A 15,287-nucleotide genomic window follows, 5' to 3' on the forward strand; every position below is an offset into this window, starting at 1 on the left:
CAAAAAACGAAGAACTTTGCGAATTTATTCGCGGCAACGTGGAAGAAGCATTTCAAGTCCACCATCTGGAATGGTTGCAAGCACGTCAAGAAATGTGTCAGGACAAGATGAAGACGCTCGACCACATCTTAGCGGCGGACAGACCGACGAAAAAGAAGTCCAACTTTAGCCTGGATAATCTGTATTGGGAACGCAGTTCCGATCTAGAGGACGACGACGACGTGTAAATAAAAGCGATGCTAAATCTCTACGAGTCTCAGTCTCCTCTTTTTCTTCGCGCAACATGTGCACACGCAACATGTCGTCCCCCGAACCTTTTCGTTTCTGCCATCCTTTTCGCTATATTTTAAGCGGCCCCTCCATGTGCGGCAAATCTACTTTCGTTGCAAACGTGCTGAGGGACCTGAACGGCGTGGTGGACAAGCCTCCATCACAAATATTCTACGTACAGAAATATGCTTCGCCGAGCATGCAGGACGAATTTGGAGACTCCGTAAAATTTACCAAGAAGCTACCACAAGAGTGGGATACGTCGCGCGCTACGCTCATCGTCGTCGACGATCACATGACCGACGCCGGTTCCTTGAAGGAGGTGACCAATCTTTTCATTCAGGGTTCTCACCATGCCAACGCGTCGATCTTCTTACTCGTTCAAAACATCTTTTCGGACAGCAGCCATTTTAGAACTATATCCTACAACGCCAGATACATCGTCCTGTGGCACACCATGCGCAGCGTCCACCAGATGGAACATTTTGGGCAACAGCTATTTGGCAGAAAAAGATTGGAGTATTTTCTGGACGCATATAAACAAGCGATGTCGTCGTCTCACGCTTATTTACTCGTGGATCTTCACAACTATACACACAAGGATCACAGGTTGCATAGCAATATCTTTCCGGGAGAACGTCAATATATCTACACTCCGAAATGAATCTCCGCCCTCACCTCACTTTACTCGAAGTACTCTCCACTCTACCCCCTCCGCGCCGTCGGGACGTCTTGAGACGTTCTTCGTCCGACATGAAACACCTCTCCAAAATTTGCCTCAATGTATTGAATGGAAAGGTGGCTCTAGCTCCAGACACGTTCGCGCATTTGAAGAAGCACAAACGCTTCTTACGTCGGCTTGCCTACAAAAACATTCACAAGAATCCGCAACGTTTGAAGCGCTATCTGTCTCAGCAGCAAGGGCAGGGCGTTCTTTTGTCTCCTACTTTCCGCCGTGTTGAATCTTTTCGCCAATGGCCAAGAGAATTGAAATGAGCACCTCCATTGGGTACATTTGTTCCTCGAAGAAGAGTGACGACGTCAAAGTGAAACTCATACTGCAAGCACTGTATCGCATACTCAAGCAGTACGGATTCGACCCCTATGACAATAAAAACAAGGCGTCCGACGCTACAAATGACTTTTACTATTCGCTCCTCTCTCCAGAGGTGGACGAAGAGGAAGCGGAAAGGGTCGTCTCGGAATTAAAGAAGGTTCTTTCCTGGGATCGCGAAGGTTGTATCTCCGTGTTGGGGAAGCCCATCAGGCACTCCTCCGTCTACGAACTCGTCAATTATTTGTTGCAACGTAAGATGGGAAAGACACCTTCCTGGTTCCCCAAAGTCTCGAAACTATTGCGTCTGATTTCTCTGCCCAAATCTCGAGAGCCTCAACAGCAGCAGCAAGCCTCCATTGCGTGGACGACTTATGGAGGGATATGAAAAACCACAGGGTGGTTTGGGGGGAGAGGACCGCTATAGAAAACTGCGTCACATGAGCAAAAAGAAGGCTCTCGCCATTCTCAGAAAGCTGGACGCCTACACGCTACACCATCCAGTGAGAAGAAAGTTTAATAGGAGACGCATCATCGCGCTCAAGATCAACGACGTGTGGCAAATGGCATCGCAGTGGTCAAGGCATTTCTGGCAGAATGGGTCATACACACTTTACGCGACAGAATATTTCGCTATTTTAGAGTAACCGGAAAATACCACTTCGTTTCTGCGCTTCCCAAGATCGTGCGCGACTACAACAACACCAAGCACAGGACGTTGGGCATCAGCCCGTCCGAAGTCACGCCCGAAAACGAATTGGCGCTGTTCAATAAGATAAATGGGTAGCCCATCGTACCCTCCGTGAAGAAGAGGCTCAAAGTGGGGGATAAAGTGAGGGTCCACAGAAAAGGTTTTCAAAAGAGCTCAGAAGGGAGTTGGTCACCTCAGATCTTCACCTTCTCCCGCCTGAGGGACACCTCCCCTCCCGTAGTGCACCTGGAAGATTACCGGGGTAAGGAAATGGACGGATCTTTCTACCCCGAGGAGGTACTCGTCGTAACCCGAGACGCCAATCAGCCTTGGCCAGTAACGAAAGTGCTGAGAAAGAAGAAAGTGAACGGTCAGAGCTTCTCCTTGGTTCGCTGGTTCGGTTACGACAAAGAACATGACAGTTGGGTTCCGAGCAGCGACGTGGTCAAGATTGGGAAATGACGTCAGACATCTACGTCCACCTCCTGTCGAACGCCAGCATGGATAAGTTTCCGGCGAATAAACTCAACACCTTCACGGTAGCTTTCGACAGCCCGCTTCAGCTCTCGAATCGCTACAAAGTCGGTCTGATGGATCTCAGCATAAGCAATGATTTTTTAAATATCGGATACGAAAGGCAAGATGCGAAAATCGAGGTTTCTTTCGACGACACAGTCGAAGCCGGGAGAACTTTTCGTGTCACCTCGGATCTCTAGAGGGATTTGGGAAAAGCCCTTTCGGAATTTAACGTTTCTTTCGCGTACAATAAATCGCGATACGACTTCGTCGTACCTGCAGACGTGAAGGCCGTGGAATTAGACCCTCAGCTCGCGCAGGCGCTCGACTCCTCGCTAGCATCGCGCGAAGCAGGACGTGTGGTGAAACGTCCCAAATTGAGCGGACGCGAAGCCACCTCCAACTTATTGGAGCACGCCGCACCTGTCGCTTTCGGCGACGTCACTTTGAATTCGGAAACTACGTCCCTACGTAACACACTCAACAAGTATTTCCAGACGCACGAGCTGGACGCCTCGCTAGAATTCGCGGATAACGTCTACTCTTTGAAAACGCCGAAAGGGTTGTACGTACCGGAACCCTTTGTCAAGCTTCTACAGCTCACACCCGTCGAGGGACACAGAGAAACGCTATGCGCCTCTCTTCCCGTAGCGCGCCAATTTTCTTTCACGATCAAGACGAAAATTCCTCAATCTTTGCAAGTACATCTGCCTCCCGGCTATTCCGCAATGCCGCAAGCCCTTCTGGATGCGATTAACCAGCGCGTAGGCGAACGCGCGCGCTTCATCTTCGATGGAACCGAACAGAAATGTAAAATTCGGCTTTCCGAGGGCACCACCACCTACTTTCTGAGTACCTGGCCGTGCTTTTAGGCTTCGAATCGCGCACCGTGTTCACGGGGGAGGATGCCACGAGCTCCGTCGAGGTACTCGTGGAACCCCCGTTTCACAACGTAATCGTCTACACGGATACCCAGTCAAAAAAAAGGAATGGGTCCAATTGGAAATTTGAATTGGTACCAATAGGACTCAACTGGACCAACACGAAAGCCAATTGGATTTTTTAATTCCAACTGGATGTCCAGTTGGAAATTTTAAAACCAATTGGGAAGTCCAACTGGCTCCTTGGACTCCAGTTGGACAGCCAATTGGAAGGTCAAGGTCCAATTGGAAGCTGAAATTGGAATCAACTAGACCAATACAAAAACCAATGGGGACCAACTGGGCACTTCAGTTCCAACTGTGCTGCCCAATTGGAATTCATAAACCCAATTCCAACTCCAGCCGTCTTCTAGGCTATATTAGTTGTACACTGCTCAGTCAATGTTGAACTGGATAAGCAATTAGATGCTGGAGTCAGATATGGTTCATGCTAATTGAACTGAAATTCCTACACTCATACTTCAGAAGGAATAAATCTAGTCTGTCACATTACATGTTTCAATTGACACCCAATTTCACAAATTGGGCCGTAGTTACTTTGTAATAATTAACTAAGGTTTAATTTCCTAAGTTCGAATTGGACATACCATCATTGCGAACTGGAAATTCAACTGGCACTCCCAATTGTTTTTCAAATTTTAAACTGCCATCTCGTAAACGTTTGATACATGTTGCAGATACGCGGGGATGGTGATTCAAAATATATAATTAAACAAACTAGTTTGTGCATCACAAAACACCCAGATATTCGTCATCAATTAAAATCAACCCTCCGAAGAAAAAACGGCCGCCACGGCCGCCATGTTCTCAGTGATATCCAGCCGATATATTGCAGCCATCCTTTTTTGTTCATTTCGTAATACCAATTCTTCACCTAGTGCAGACACAATGTACTTGAAAATACCGCAATAATTAATTAGGCGTATATCAGCAAAAACAATTTATTTTGATCTTGTTTATATGCCATGATCGCTGCTGTTTACAAAAGTGTGGTGTAAAGCGGCTGGCTGCAGGGCTGCTACTGGCATTTTTGAATCCGCGAGCGACCAACGGCCACGAGAGACGCGGTGACATCTTCAGCCGCGTAATTCAGTGCGTTCGTGATAAATGACTACCCCTGAATACTAACCGTGTGCTCGTAAACTTTAGTATCCATGCCGTCGTCGACGTTATACTGACACGACAGACCAGGACGTCAGCTGCGGCTACCGCCGCCCACCGATCCTGACTCATAGAGGTATGTTCGCTTCTGTCATTTCGTTGTTATAACTTATAAATCCGACCCAGTCGAAACGTTCTGACATTCGAGTATGATTTCGGTTTGTGTCGCGTGTCATAAATGAAAATGACACACCGCACGTGACATTTGACTAGTCCGCTAAAGTCAAACAGAAAATACATTTGCGTGTACGCTTCGGGGTTCCGGTACGGCACATATTCAGGCAGAGTGCTTGTGCGTGCATTTTAATAATCGTCGTGTCCTTTTTTGTCGTCGTGTTCTGTCTTTTGCCCAGCGCTTGGGATTTTAGACGTTCCACAGATGACCATCGGGCCACACTGATGATTTTACAATGTGGAAATCACTTTACTTTCTTCTCAAATCTATTTAGATTTCATATAGGGTCTTTGCACATGACAGTGCCTAAAACGTTTGCTAGAGGAGGTAGATACTACTGAACATGAAGGCAGCACAAGCACTACAGCTATGTGTACAGATGTACAGTGAACATATGCTAATCCTGTTCATGCTTGTATATCCTTTCAGGGCTTGAAGGGACACCGAAGCACTCCAGTGGAATAGGTGATACTGTACAAAAAGGTAAACACTATGGAATATGAGGGTAACAGCAGCACAGTATGCTTTGTTGGCAGCTCGACAGCCAAGCATGTACCCAACCTCTAATTGCTGAATATGTTTTCAGGCCTTCAAGGGACACTGAAGCACTCTATTGATATGTCTGGTGGCACAGTTCAGCTCTCCATCGATATGCTACTATACAGTCATTAACTCTAGTCAAAAAAGGCAGTATAATAAATTCACATCTATTTTCCACCATCTCCTAGCGGTGTACTTGTGCATTGTACTATTCCTTCGTCGAGGCGACAACAAAGTGTGGACAGCAGTCAGTTGCATAGTACACTTTTTTGTCAGTCGGCTGATATTCGATAAACACTTGTTTCGAGTTTGGTTTACCAAATAAGCTTACCATTTGGGTTTATTTTGATGACGAGTAAGGCACCAGTCAGTAAATCACGAGTTGCCAGTTATTCCTCACTAGGACACAAATAGCTTTCAAATCGTTGCATCCAAAGGCTGCATAAAACCCACTGGATTGATCTAGGAGGCCAGTTGGTGCCAATTGATGCAAATGGTCTGGTTACCTGGAACCCATTGTATCGAGCTGGGAGGCCAGTTTGCACCAACTGGTCCAAATTGTTCGGTTGGCTAGAACCCATTGGATCGAGCTGGGAGGCCAGTTGGCACCAACTGGTCCAAATGGTTCAGTTGGCTAGAACCTATTGGATCGAGCTGGGAGGCCAGTTGGTGCCAACTGGTCCAAATGGTTCGGTTGGCTAGAACCCATTGAATCGAGCTGGGAGGCCAGTTGGCACCAACTGGTCCAAATGGTTCAATTGGCTAGAACCCATTGGATCGAGCTGGGAGGCCAGCTGGTGCCAAATGGTTTGGTTGGCTAGAACCCATTGGATCGAGGTGGGATGCCAGTATGTTTTCAATTGGTAAGTGTTCGTATGCCAGTCAATTGCAATGGGGGCGCCAGTTGGATCCAGTTGGATGAGACCAATGGGTAGCCGAAAACACAAGTGGAACCAATTGAGCACAACCAGTTGGTAGCAATTCAGAATTTTCCAACTGGACCCATTCATTTTTTTTTTACTGGGTATCGTGGAACACACGTACGTGGGGAGCGGGGAAAAAACTATATTAAAAATACTACCCTTTTATTACGACAAAGACAAGCACGTCGTCACCTACACGTTAGATAACATCCAGTATTTTAACCTGTCTCAATTCGAAATTCCCTCAGTGACGATCGTTCTCGCGAACGAAACGGGAAGACGTTTGCCGTTGCGGTCCAAACGTAGAACCAATTTAACGTTGCATTTCAAATATGTACCGTAATTCCCCCAAAATAATTCCCGTGTACACGGGACCCCTCTTCCAACGAGGGGGCGGTGTGTTGAACAACATATCCAAGTTTACCGTTCCCATATGGCAGCAAATAAAACCGATCGCCAAGAAAACGTTGAAGCGCTTGGCGCGGAATTTGGCCGACGGCGAAGGAATATCGCGCGCAGTAAAAAAGACGGCCATAGCAATGGGGAGAGACGTGCTGCATTCCATGGAGGGCTCTGGAAACAACAATGGAAAGAAACGTCGCAAAAGACAACAAAAGGCGCCGACACACGACGCACCTGCAGATATCTTTGGTTCTCCGTGAGGGTCACACATCCGCTGTGCGCTCCGTCCATCATGACGTCAACGAAAGACAAAAAACAGTCGCAACGGTCGCCGCTCTGTCTGACGAGTGACGTGATGATATTCGAACCCCCTTCCATTCAATACGGCGTGGAAGATACTTCGTACCAACTCTTTTATCTGGTCAACGGGGTAAATAATACAGTGATCGAATTTTCTATTCAAAATTTGCAAAGGGCACATTTGGATCTCTACGGCAGCTTCGTGTCTGTGACCGCGCGCATTGTTCGTGAGGACGGGGAAGAAATGGACGAGAAAGATGTCGTTTTCCCAATAAACCATCTGTTGACCCTAGTAAAAAAAACAGCTGTGGAACCAGTCGTATAATCCAGCTGGAATTCCCACTGCATTTCCAGCTGGAATTTTTACTAGGGGAGTGGCATGCTTAAGACGGTCACCGTTTATGCGAACAACAAGCTCATCAGTTCCAACGAGTTGTACGCCTACAGGAGTATTTTGGACGTCGTACTTCATTCCACGCCCATGGCTCAAGAAACCGTGCATGCGGCTGGACTCTTTGTCGAGGACGACGAACATTTAAAAAGCGATTACGACGGCTCGTCTCGCGGTCCGAAACGACGTTACGAAGCGACGAAGGGTGGGAAATATACCGACCTGTTTCAACAGCCGCGCCTGATGGTACAGCTTGGGACAAAAGTTTACGGAACACGGCACTGGCAGATTTCTTCATCGGAGCGGCCCCCTGTTAGATATTAGGAAGAGGTCGAACAAGAAACGGGTGACCGGCTATTCTGTTAATCTTTCAGTATGTGTGTCTGCTCCTTTTGGCTGCTAGGGTGTCGTCCCAATAGCGAAATGCGACACCCCAGTGTTCCGGGGGGGTTATGTTTATTAAGAAAAAAAAGAAAGGAAAGGTTAGCCAGGCAAAGAGCCGGCTTGCTATTCCGAAAAAAAGATAAAAAAGGGGGAAGGGGCAAACGAAAAAGAAAAGGAAGGAAAAAGAAAAAAGGGGGATCGAAACAGAGGGAAGAAAGAAAAACAAAAAGAAAGGAAAGGGAAAGAAAACAAGAAACAAAAGGAAAGGAAAAGAAAAGAGAAACAAAAGGAAAGAAAGGAGAAACACAAAGAAAGAAAAGAGGAACAACAAGAAAGAAAAGAGGAACAACAAGAAAGAAAAGAGAAACAGAAAGAAGAGAATAAACACTAGCACAACGTTACATGCAGTTCACGAGTCCTGAGACTCAGAGAAAACCGAGAGCGGCAGTGACAGCCCACTGGTTGGGGTGCAAGACGAGGCCAAGAAGAGCGGCCAACGAAAAGTCGTTACAGCCAATCTGGAGCAGACGGCAACGGAGGGTGTCCCTATGTTGAAGGTGCTGCTGGCAATACAGGAGTTGGTGTGGGATGTCCGCTTCCACTCCACAGATATTACAGTTTGGTGAATTTAGCCGACCCATCTTGAAGAGAAGTGAGGGTGTACGGGCATCACTGGGTCGTAGGCGGTGGAGAAGGGATTCTTCTTTACGGCTGCGGTGGCAAGTGATGACGAACTCCATCAATGGGTCGATAGACCGTAGGAATGAGTTGTAAGTCGTTGTTTCGGCACGGAACTGCTGAGCACATGTGGCACACCGACGGCGTATGTATAGACGGCATGTTGAGGCTGTAAGCGGCAGAGGTGCCAGGGCCGAAGTGTCATCAGACCCAGCGCGTCTCGCTACTGCGTCTGCTCGGGTATTTCCATACACGCCTACGTGGCCAGGGACCCATTGAAACGTGATGTTGTAACCAGTGGCGAAGAGTTCATTGAATTTTTGAAGCGTCATGGTATGCAAATCGCTTATTATGCTGGGGCGAGATGACGACAACATATCTAGTGATGCCTTGCTGTCGGTAAGAATGACCTACGTTCCGTGCCCGGATTCGGTAATATGCTCCAGTGCTGCCAGGATACCAAACAGTTCGGCTTCTGTCGAGGAGTTGAGGAGGACACTGTATAGGGGAGTTTGAAACCGTGGCCCAGGTCTTCATCCGGAATGTAGAAAGCCGCGCTCGAACTACCTTCGGTTACCGAGCCATCTGTGTATATATGGCGACTTAGTCTGTGTGTTGAGGCGAGGTGCTCCAGTGTGAGCTGGTGGGCCGCGACTGTGGGGACGTCTTTCTTGCGTTGGAGTCCAGGGATGTTAGAGTGAATACAGGGTCTTTCAAGAGTCCACATCGCCGGTGCATAGGATGGTGTAGACGCGGGAGATGGAATGCTCCCTTTCAGGCGAGCAATGGCACTGCCGAAAGCAGACGCCGGGTAGTCCTCATCAATGCGGCAGAGAGAGTGGAGCGGGTGCCGTGTAATGTAGCGTGTATAAGCGCGGAGGGTATCACCATCCCGCAATATGGGAACCGGCTGCTGTCGCGCCTCTGCCAAGACAGAATACGTCTCCGTTGTCCTGCGGACTCCCAAACAGACACGGAGACTACGGGTCTGGATGTTGAGTAGTTCCTGTTCTTGGGTTCGACTGAGACCATGCAGGATGGGTAAGCTGTACCGCAATGTCCCCAACACCAGGGCCTGATGGACACGATAGAAGTCAGAACATGACGGGCCCCAGGATGCTCCAGCAATACGCCTGAGTACATTTACCAAACAGTTTGCCTTGGTAGCAAGCAGCTTCACATGCTGGGACCACGTCAGGCCACGGTCAATTGTAATCCCCAGGTATCGGCAGGTCGTGACAAAGGTCAGGGGTGAGCCATCAATGAAAAGCGGGTACTTATGAAATGATATTCGTGAGAATGCCCCCAGCAAACCAGATACATCCAGCAAATGTCCGTAAGATATCCTGCCCGGGACATTTGGATATCCAGTGGAGTTTGCCACAGATCCGTTTTACATCCATGCGATATCCCAGCGACTAGCATTTCTGCCATGTTTGTGGATCCACTGAAAGTCCCTGCGACGTCTGTCACGGATATTTGGATATATAAGGGAGATTACGAATATCGTACATATTTTGCTTTTAAAAATTTTGTGCATCACATATTTGGTGTTCGTAGAGTGCGTAGAGAACACTGCAACTGTGTACCAGCAAATAATATTTGTGTGTTTTAACCCATTTGATACTATTGTTCCCATTTGGGGAACAAAATATTACCTTAACCTAACAGGATTCATCACAGTACAGCAATACTGTGGGACCTGCCAGCATAAGAGCCGAACCCCGCCCGCCTTACTTGGACCACTTGGGAAAACCCGCAGTAACCTCTATTTGCGAGCTGGATGGAACATATACTGAAATACAAATCGTTACACACACGTTCGTTAGGGGTAGCGTGGCGTAAACCATTTGTAACGGTGATGAGGATGTATCTTCGCAATTCCTGTGTTTCTGCATGAACTCACAGTATACCCAACAACATTTCCAACATCCCTTCCTATCAACTACTGTGTTTTTAATTCAGGTTACCGCCTCTATAAGGACAAACAAATCTTTCCTGGATCTCCCATAGATATCCCTAGGATATGCAGGCTGCCTGTCATGGGACATTCAAACATCCAGAGCGCGATATCCTTCCAACGTACCAGGGACATCTGTTGTCTACTGGAGTAAGCCCAACACGCATTGAAATTGTGCGATATCCCATAGATATCCTACAGATGTCGAGATATTCAGGACGTTCGCGACCTTGTAGGGATGTTCGAGGGATATTAATGGTTTGCTGGGCCATGGCTACTGTCTTGCTAGGCGAGACAACCAAGCCGCGGCGCAAGAGGTATCTTGAGGTTGACTGGGGTAAACTTTTGTCCCAAGCTGTACCTGCCGTCGAAATTCGCGTCGTTTTCCTGTTAAACAACGACGAATTTAAACTCATATCGGCCCCCAACGGTAAGAAAACGTACAATTACGAGGTGGACATTAAAGAAATGACGTTACACTTGAAAAAGGTGACGCTGGCACCTTCCCTGTTTTTGGAATACGAGCGGCGGCTTCAGACCACGCCGACCCATCTACGTGTTGCGCGGATTGGAAACCAAAGTGCGGAATTTGAGTGCCGGGAGCTTGGACGCTCACTTTGAAAACGTTTACCCCGAAAGGGTGCCTTCCAAACTATGCGTCGCCCTGCTCGCCACGTCCGACTTCCTCGGCAACATCCCATCGAACCCCTACAAATTCCGCCATTAGACCTGTCTCATTCGATGCTTTCCGTGGACGGACAGCAAGTGCGAGCCGAGTACGACTTTAAGAACGACCTCGTCAAAATTCCCTACTTTAACTTCTTGCAAGAACTGGGTGAAAAACATTTCAAGTACAGCTACGACCGATTTAAAACGAACGGGTTCCTTCTCTACTTCAACTTGGACGTGGACAAGTGTTCTTCTCCTTCGTATTTGAACGAGTGGCGAAAACGAAATGTTCGCCTGCAATTACGCTTCGCTAAAGCCCTTCCACACGCGGTCACCGTCCTCTTGATTTCCGAGTGTCCCAAGCTCATGTGCGTCGACAAGGACCATACCGTCACCTTCCCATAGAAAAGATGTACGAGAGCGACATCTTGGAAGTCGTGTCCCTGGACCCCCTCGCTTCCTCCATGCTGATAGGCATTTGCGCTTCGGACGAAGCCTACGTTTTACGCAAGCCCGGCTATTTAATCATCAATACGGAAGAGCGAAGAAAGCGCGGCCAGCACTGGGTGCTCTTCCTGAAAACTGAAAAACTATGACGGGTCTACCGTGTTTTTCGATAGTTACGGACTTCCCCCCATCGAAGCAAACCTTCGAAGGACTTTACTAGTGGACGAGTATAACGACAAGTGTATTCAATCGCCTTTTTTGCCTTACTGCGGGCTTTTTTGTATCTACGTAGCCACATGCATGTCGAAACGCTACAGCTTGAAAAACTGTGTATCCATGTTTTCCTGTAACCTCGAAGAGAATGGCGAAACAATAAAACGTCTCCTCGTGAGCGAACTCGTTTCGTAAAATAGTCTATATATTTTTTTCACGATATACACAAGACGCTTGCGAGACGATCTTCCAACGTGCTGACCCGACGCTCGTCGCCGGTCACAGTGACGTCGAGGGATGTGTGGAGAAGCCAGTAGCGGCGGACGATGGGTCGGTTGAAACCCGCGTTGATGAGACACGGGTCGACTGCCTCTCCTCGTCTATACTTTTCCAACAGCCCGAGCTTGTAATCTACGAAACGCTTCATTTCCTTTGCAATCTTCCCACTTGCGGTGAAGAGACGTAAGGGTATCGTCTTGAGAATCGAGCGAAAGTCACCCTCGCAGCCATCGCCGTGAATATAATCGCGTAATCGCAGCCAGTTCCGATACATTCGCGTTTGCACAAAGGTTGCAAACCTCTGCTCGAGCGTCATGACTGAGACGGAATGAGAGTACATACAACCTTTTTTTTTTTTTTTTTATCGTGAGAGGTTACACATGAATTAGGCTCCAGGTTTGGTTTCGTAGCCGGGAAGACAGCCCAAATACGGACGAAGGCTCGAGTCTAACCAATGGCTGGGGTTTCTCGACCAGAGTCCACCACAATGACAGGTGGTCGGCTGATCGCCGATTCGCAAAAAGAAGGTCTTCGGAGGAGGCTTACAGGTTAGGACCAGGGGTAGATCTCCCGTCAGTAGCCATTCGTAATCTGCACGAAAGGAGCGTGAGAAACACGTGTTTTTATCTTAAACACACACACACGTGCAATCTTCTTCAGTCACAGAATGACACTGATGGTCCATCTTCTCCATCTTCCTTCAATAGTCGAAGTCCTTCGCAACGTACGTCGAACGGTACCGTCCGACAGCCGAGAAACGGGCGAATCAATCGATCCGTCCAATGCTTTTGCTCTGAAAAAATGTGACTGGTTATAGAACGCATTAAAAATAACGAGGAAGCGTTCCTTTAGACCACAATCCACCGCAGTTTGTGCAGAAGAAGCAGGCGCTGCCAATCTCCCGAAATATGTGAGACGGAGAAAAACCGACTTCACGCGCAGCAAAAGTGTTGTAAACTGGAAACGAAACTCTTCAAACATTTTGAGGATGATGACGACATGGGTATTACTTATGAGGATCTACCAAGCTGAGCATGATGATGAGAATGACGATCAAACGATCGCTTCGACATTTATAGTAAAGCTTTTCCTCTCACTCTCTATGACGTACTTGAACGTGTTTGAACATGTTGTGACGTGTTTAGACACAAACCCCGAGATACCAAAACGTCATGCAGCACGAATTAGTCTAGTGGTTAGTGTATCACGGCCAGTGCGGGAGGCTCCTGGGTTCGAATCCCACTCTGGGCCTTTTTGTCGTCATATAGAAGTCGACCCAGAACACATCAGAGTGTTAGCTAGACATTAGTGTAATGTTTTTTTCAACGTCGACGGTATCATTGTGATATGCGACATCGCAACGAAAAAAGGCGCGAAAGACGGAAGGCAGGGTGGGCAAAGTACAGACGACACCGCCGCAATGCGAGGAGGAGGAGAGCGGTGTAGCGACTATAAAAGGTGCACTGGTTCTACGACGATTGATCGAGAGCCCACGAGGGGCATCCATCCACAACGCGAGCCGTTTTGTGGAGAAAAATGTAAGTTGGCCGGCTCTGCTGTGTGAGTGTATTCTATGTATGGCATTGTTTTTCAGGAACCAATAGCCGCTGTCACCGCATGACACTGAATACACACAGGGACTCATCCCATCCTCTCTCATCATCATCAATCTCAAGCGTTCCTCAACTGAAGGGAAAAGTGAGCATTGTTTCGTGAGGGGGAATCTCGTATTGATTTTGTTCGACCGCAGTGCCACGCTGTCTCGTATGCCAGTACGACCCCGTCGATGCCATGCTCGTGGCCATAGAAAGAGAGCACGAAGCTAGAATAGAGAATCTCGGTAACAGCCCAGTCGTCCTTTCAGACGACGACGACAATAGAGCCAGCAGTCCACCCTTCGTAATACCTGAAACGGACGACGACGACGAACCCCTAGATGGACACGACAATCCAGACGCGCTGCTCATGTGGGAAGGGGATCAATCGTATGCAGATTTCATTCCTCTGTCTGGTAGGACTAGAGATGAATCACCAGATGCAAGCCCAGAATTTCGAAACGAAGATGAGCCTGTCCAGGGTCGTAGAATCGTTGAATTACGAGAACATGTCGTAGAGAATCGTCCCTCCGTCACGGAGAGACGATTCCTTCCTTTTTTGTCACAGATGAGGCATTTGACGGAACGGCTACTAGGTACACGCTTCTCTGTTCCCCGCACGACGACAACGTCGACGATTTGCAACTCTATCTACCGAGCATAGCTCCAGTAATCACGTGCGTCCTCGAAGCTTATCCCACGCCTTTCAAATTTTGTCTGTGCTCGAAGGCGCTCATGGTTAAGGACGGAGCCGACGGGTTGACTTCTCATCTCCTTCACGTGAACCTTCACATGAGAGTGGTTCATAACCACCAAGAAATCGAAGGCGCGATAAATGCTGCTATCGCAGAATCCTCGCAACGCGTAGAAACCTATTTGAGAGAAGGGTCTGGTTTCACCTCGAACGACGTCCAATGTGTCGACTTAAAACTAACGCGCTTAAAACCGAAGCCGATTGGGTGCACGATCGAGCTTCCAGAAATGTTGAAAAGAAAAACAAGGACTCTCACAAACGTCAAACTCCCACCGAATCACGAAAACGAGTGTTTCAAGTATAGCGTGCTGGCACTCTTGCATCCGTTGAGGAACAAACCAAACGATCATGCCAGATACCACAAATACCCGTACGCGATGACTTTCCATCTCCCGACAGGTGGTTTTGAGGGGGTCGATCCTTCGAGGTGGAGCGAGATCGATTTTCTCAACACCCCTCACCATTCGGAAGTGGGTTATACGTGGTAGACTTGTCATATCCCGAAGAACTGCACATGCTCACCAGGGATTTTCCCCTAGCACCGGAACACAGGTGCGTGGACGAGAAGGAACTGTCCCCCTACCAGCAGCACTTGAAACACGCGTTCGCGCTAAACGCCCCTCCCACAAAGAAACTCTTGCTGACGTGCTGTGACAAGCAACGCTACGTCATTCATTACGCACTGCTCGCTCTGTACGTGAGGTTGGGGATGAAAACAAACGTGTTTACAGCATCCTCCCGTTCCGCCAAGACAATTTTTCGCGAACCTTCGTGCAGAGAAACGTCGCGTTGAGGAATGCCACGACCACGAAATTCATCTTGTACGAGATGAAACAACGTCGCATCAAATGCACGCATCCCCTTTACGTGGGCTTTGCCATTCTAGAGATATCCAAAGTCCGAATGTACAGCTTCATCTACGAGTCGCTCTTTTCACGCTTGAC

The sequence above is a fragment of the Ornithodoros turicata genome, chromosome 5 (assembly GCF_037126465.1).
Source record: "Ornithodoros turicata isolate Travis chromosome 5, ASM3712646v1, whole genome shotgun sequence".
Taxonomy (NCBI): Eukaryota; Metazoa; Arthropoda; class Arachnida; order Ixodida; family Argasidae; genus Ornithodoros; species Ornithodoros turicata.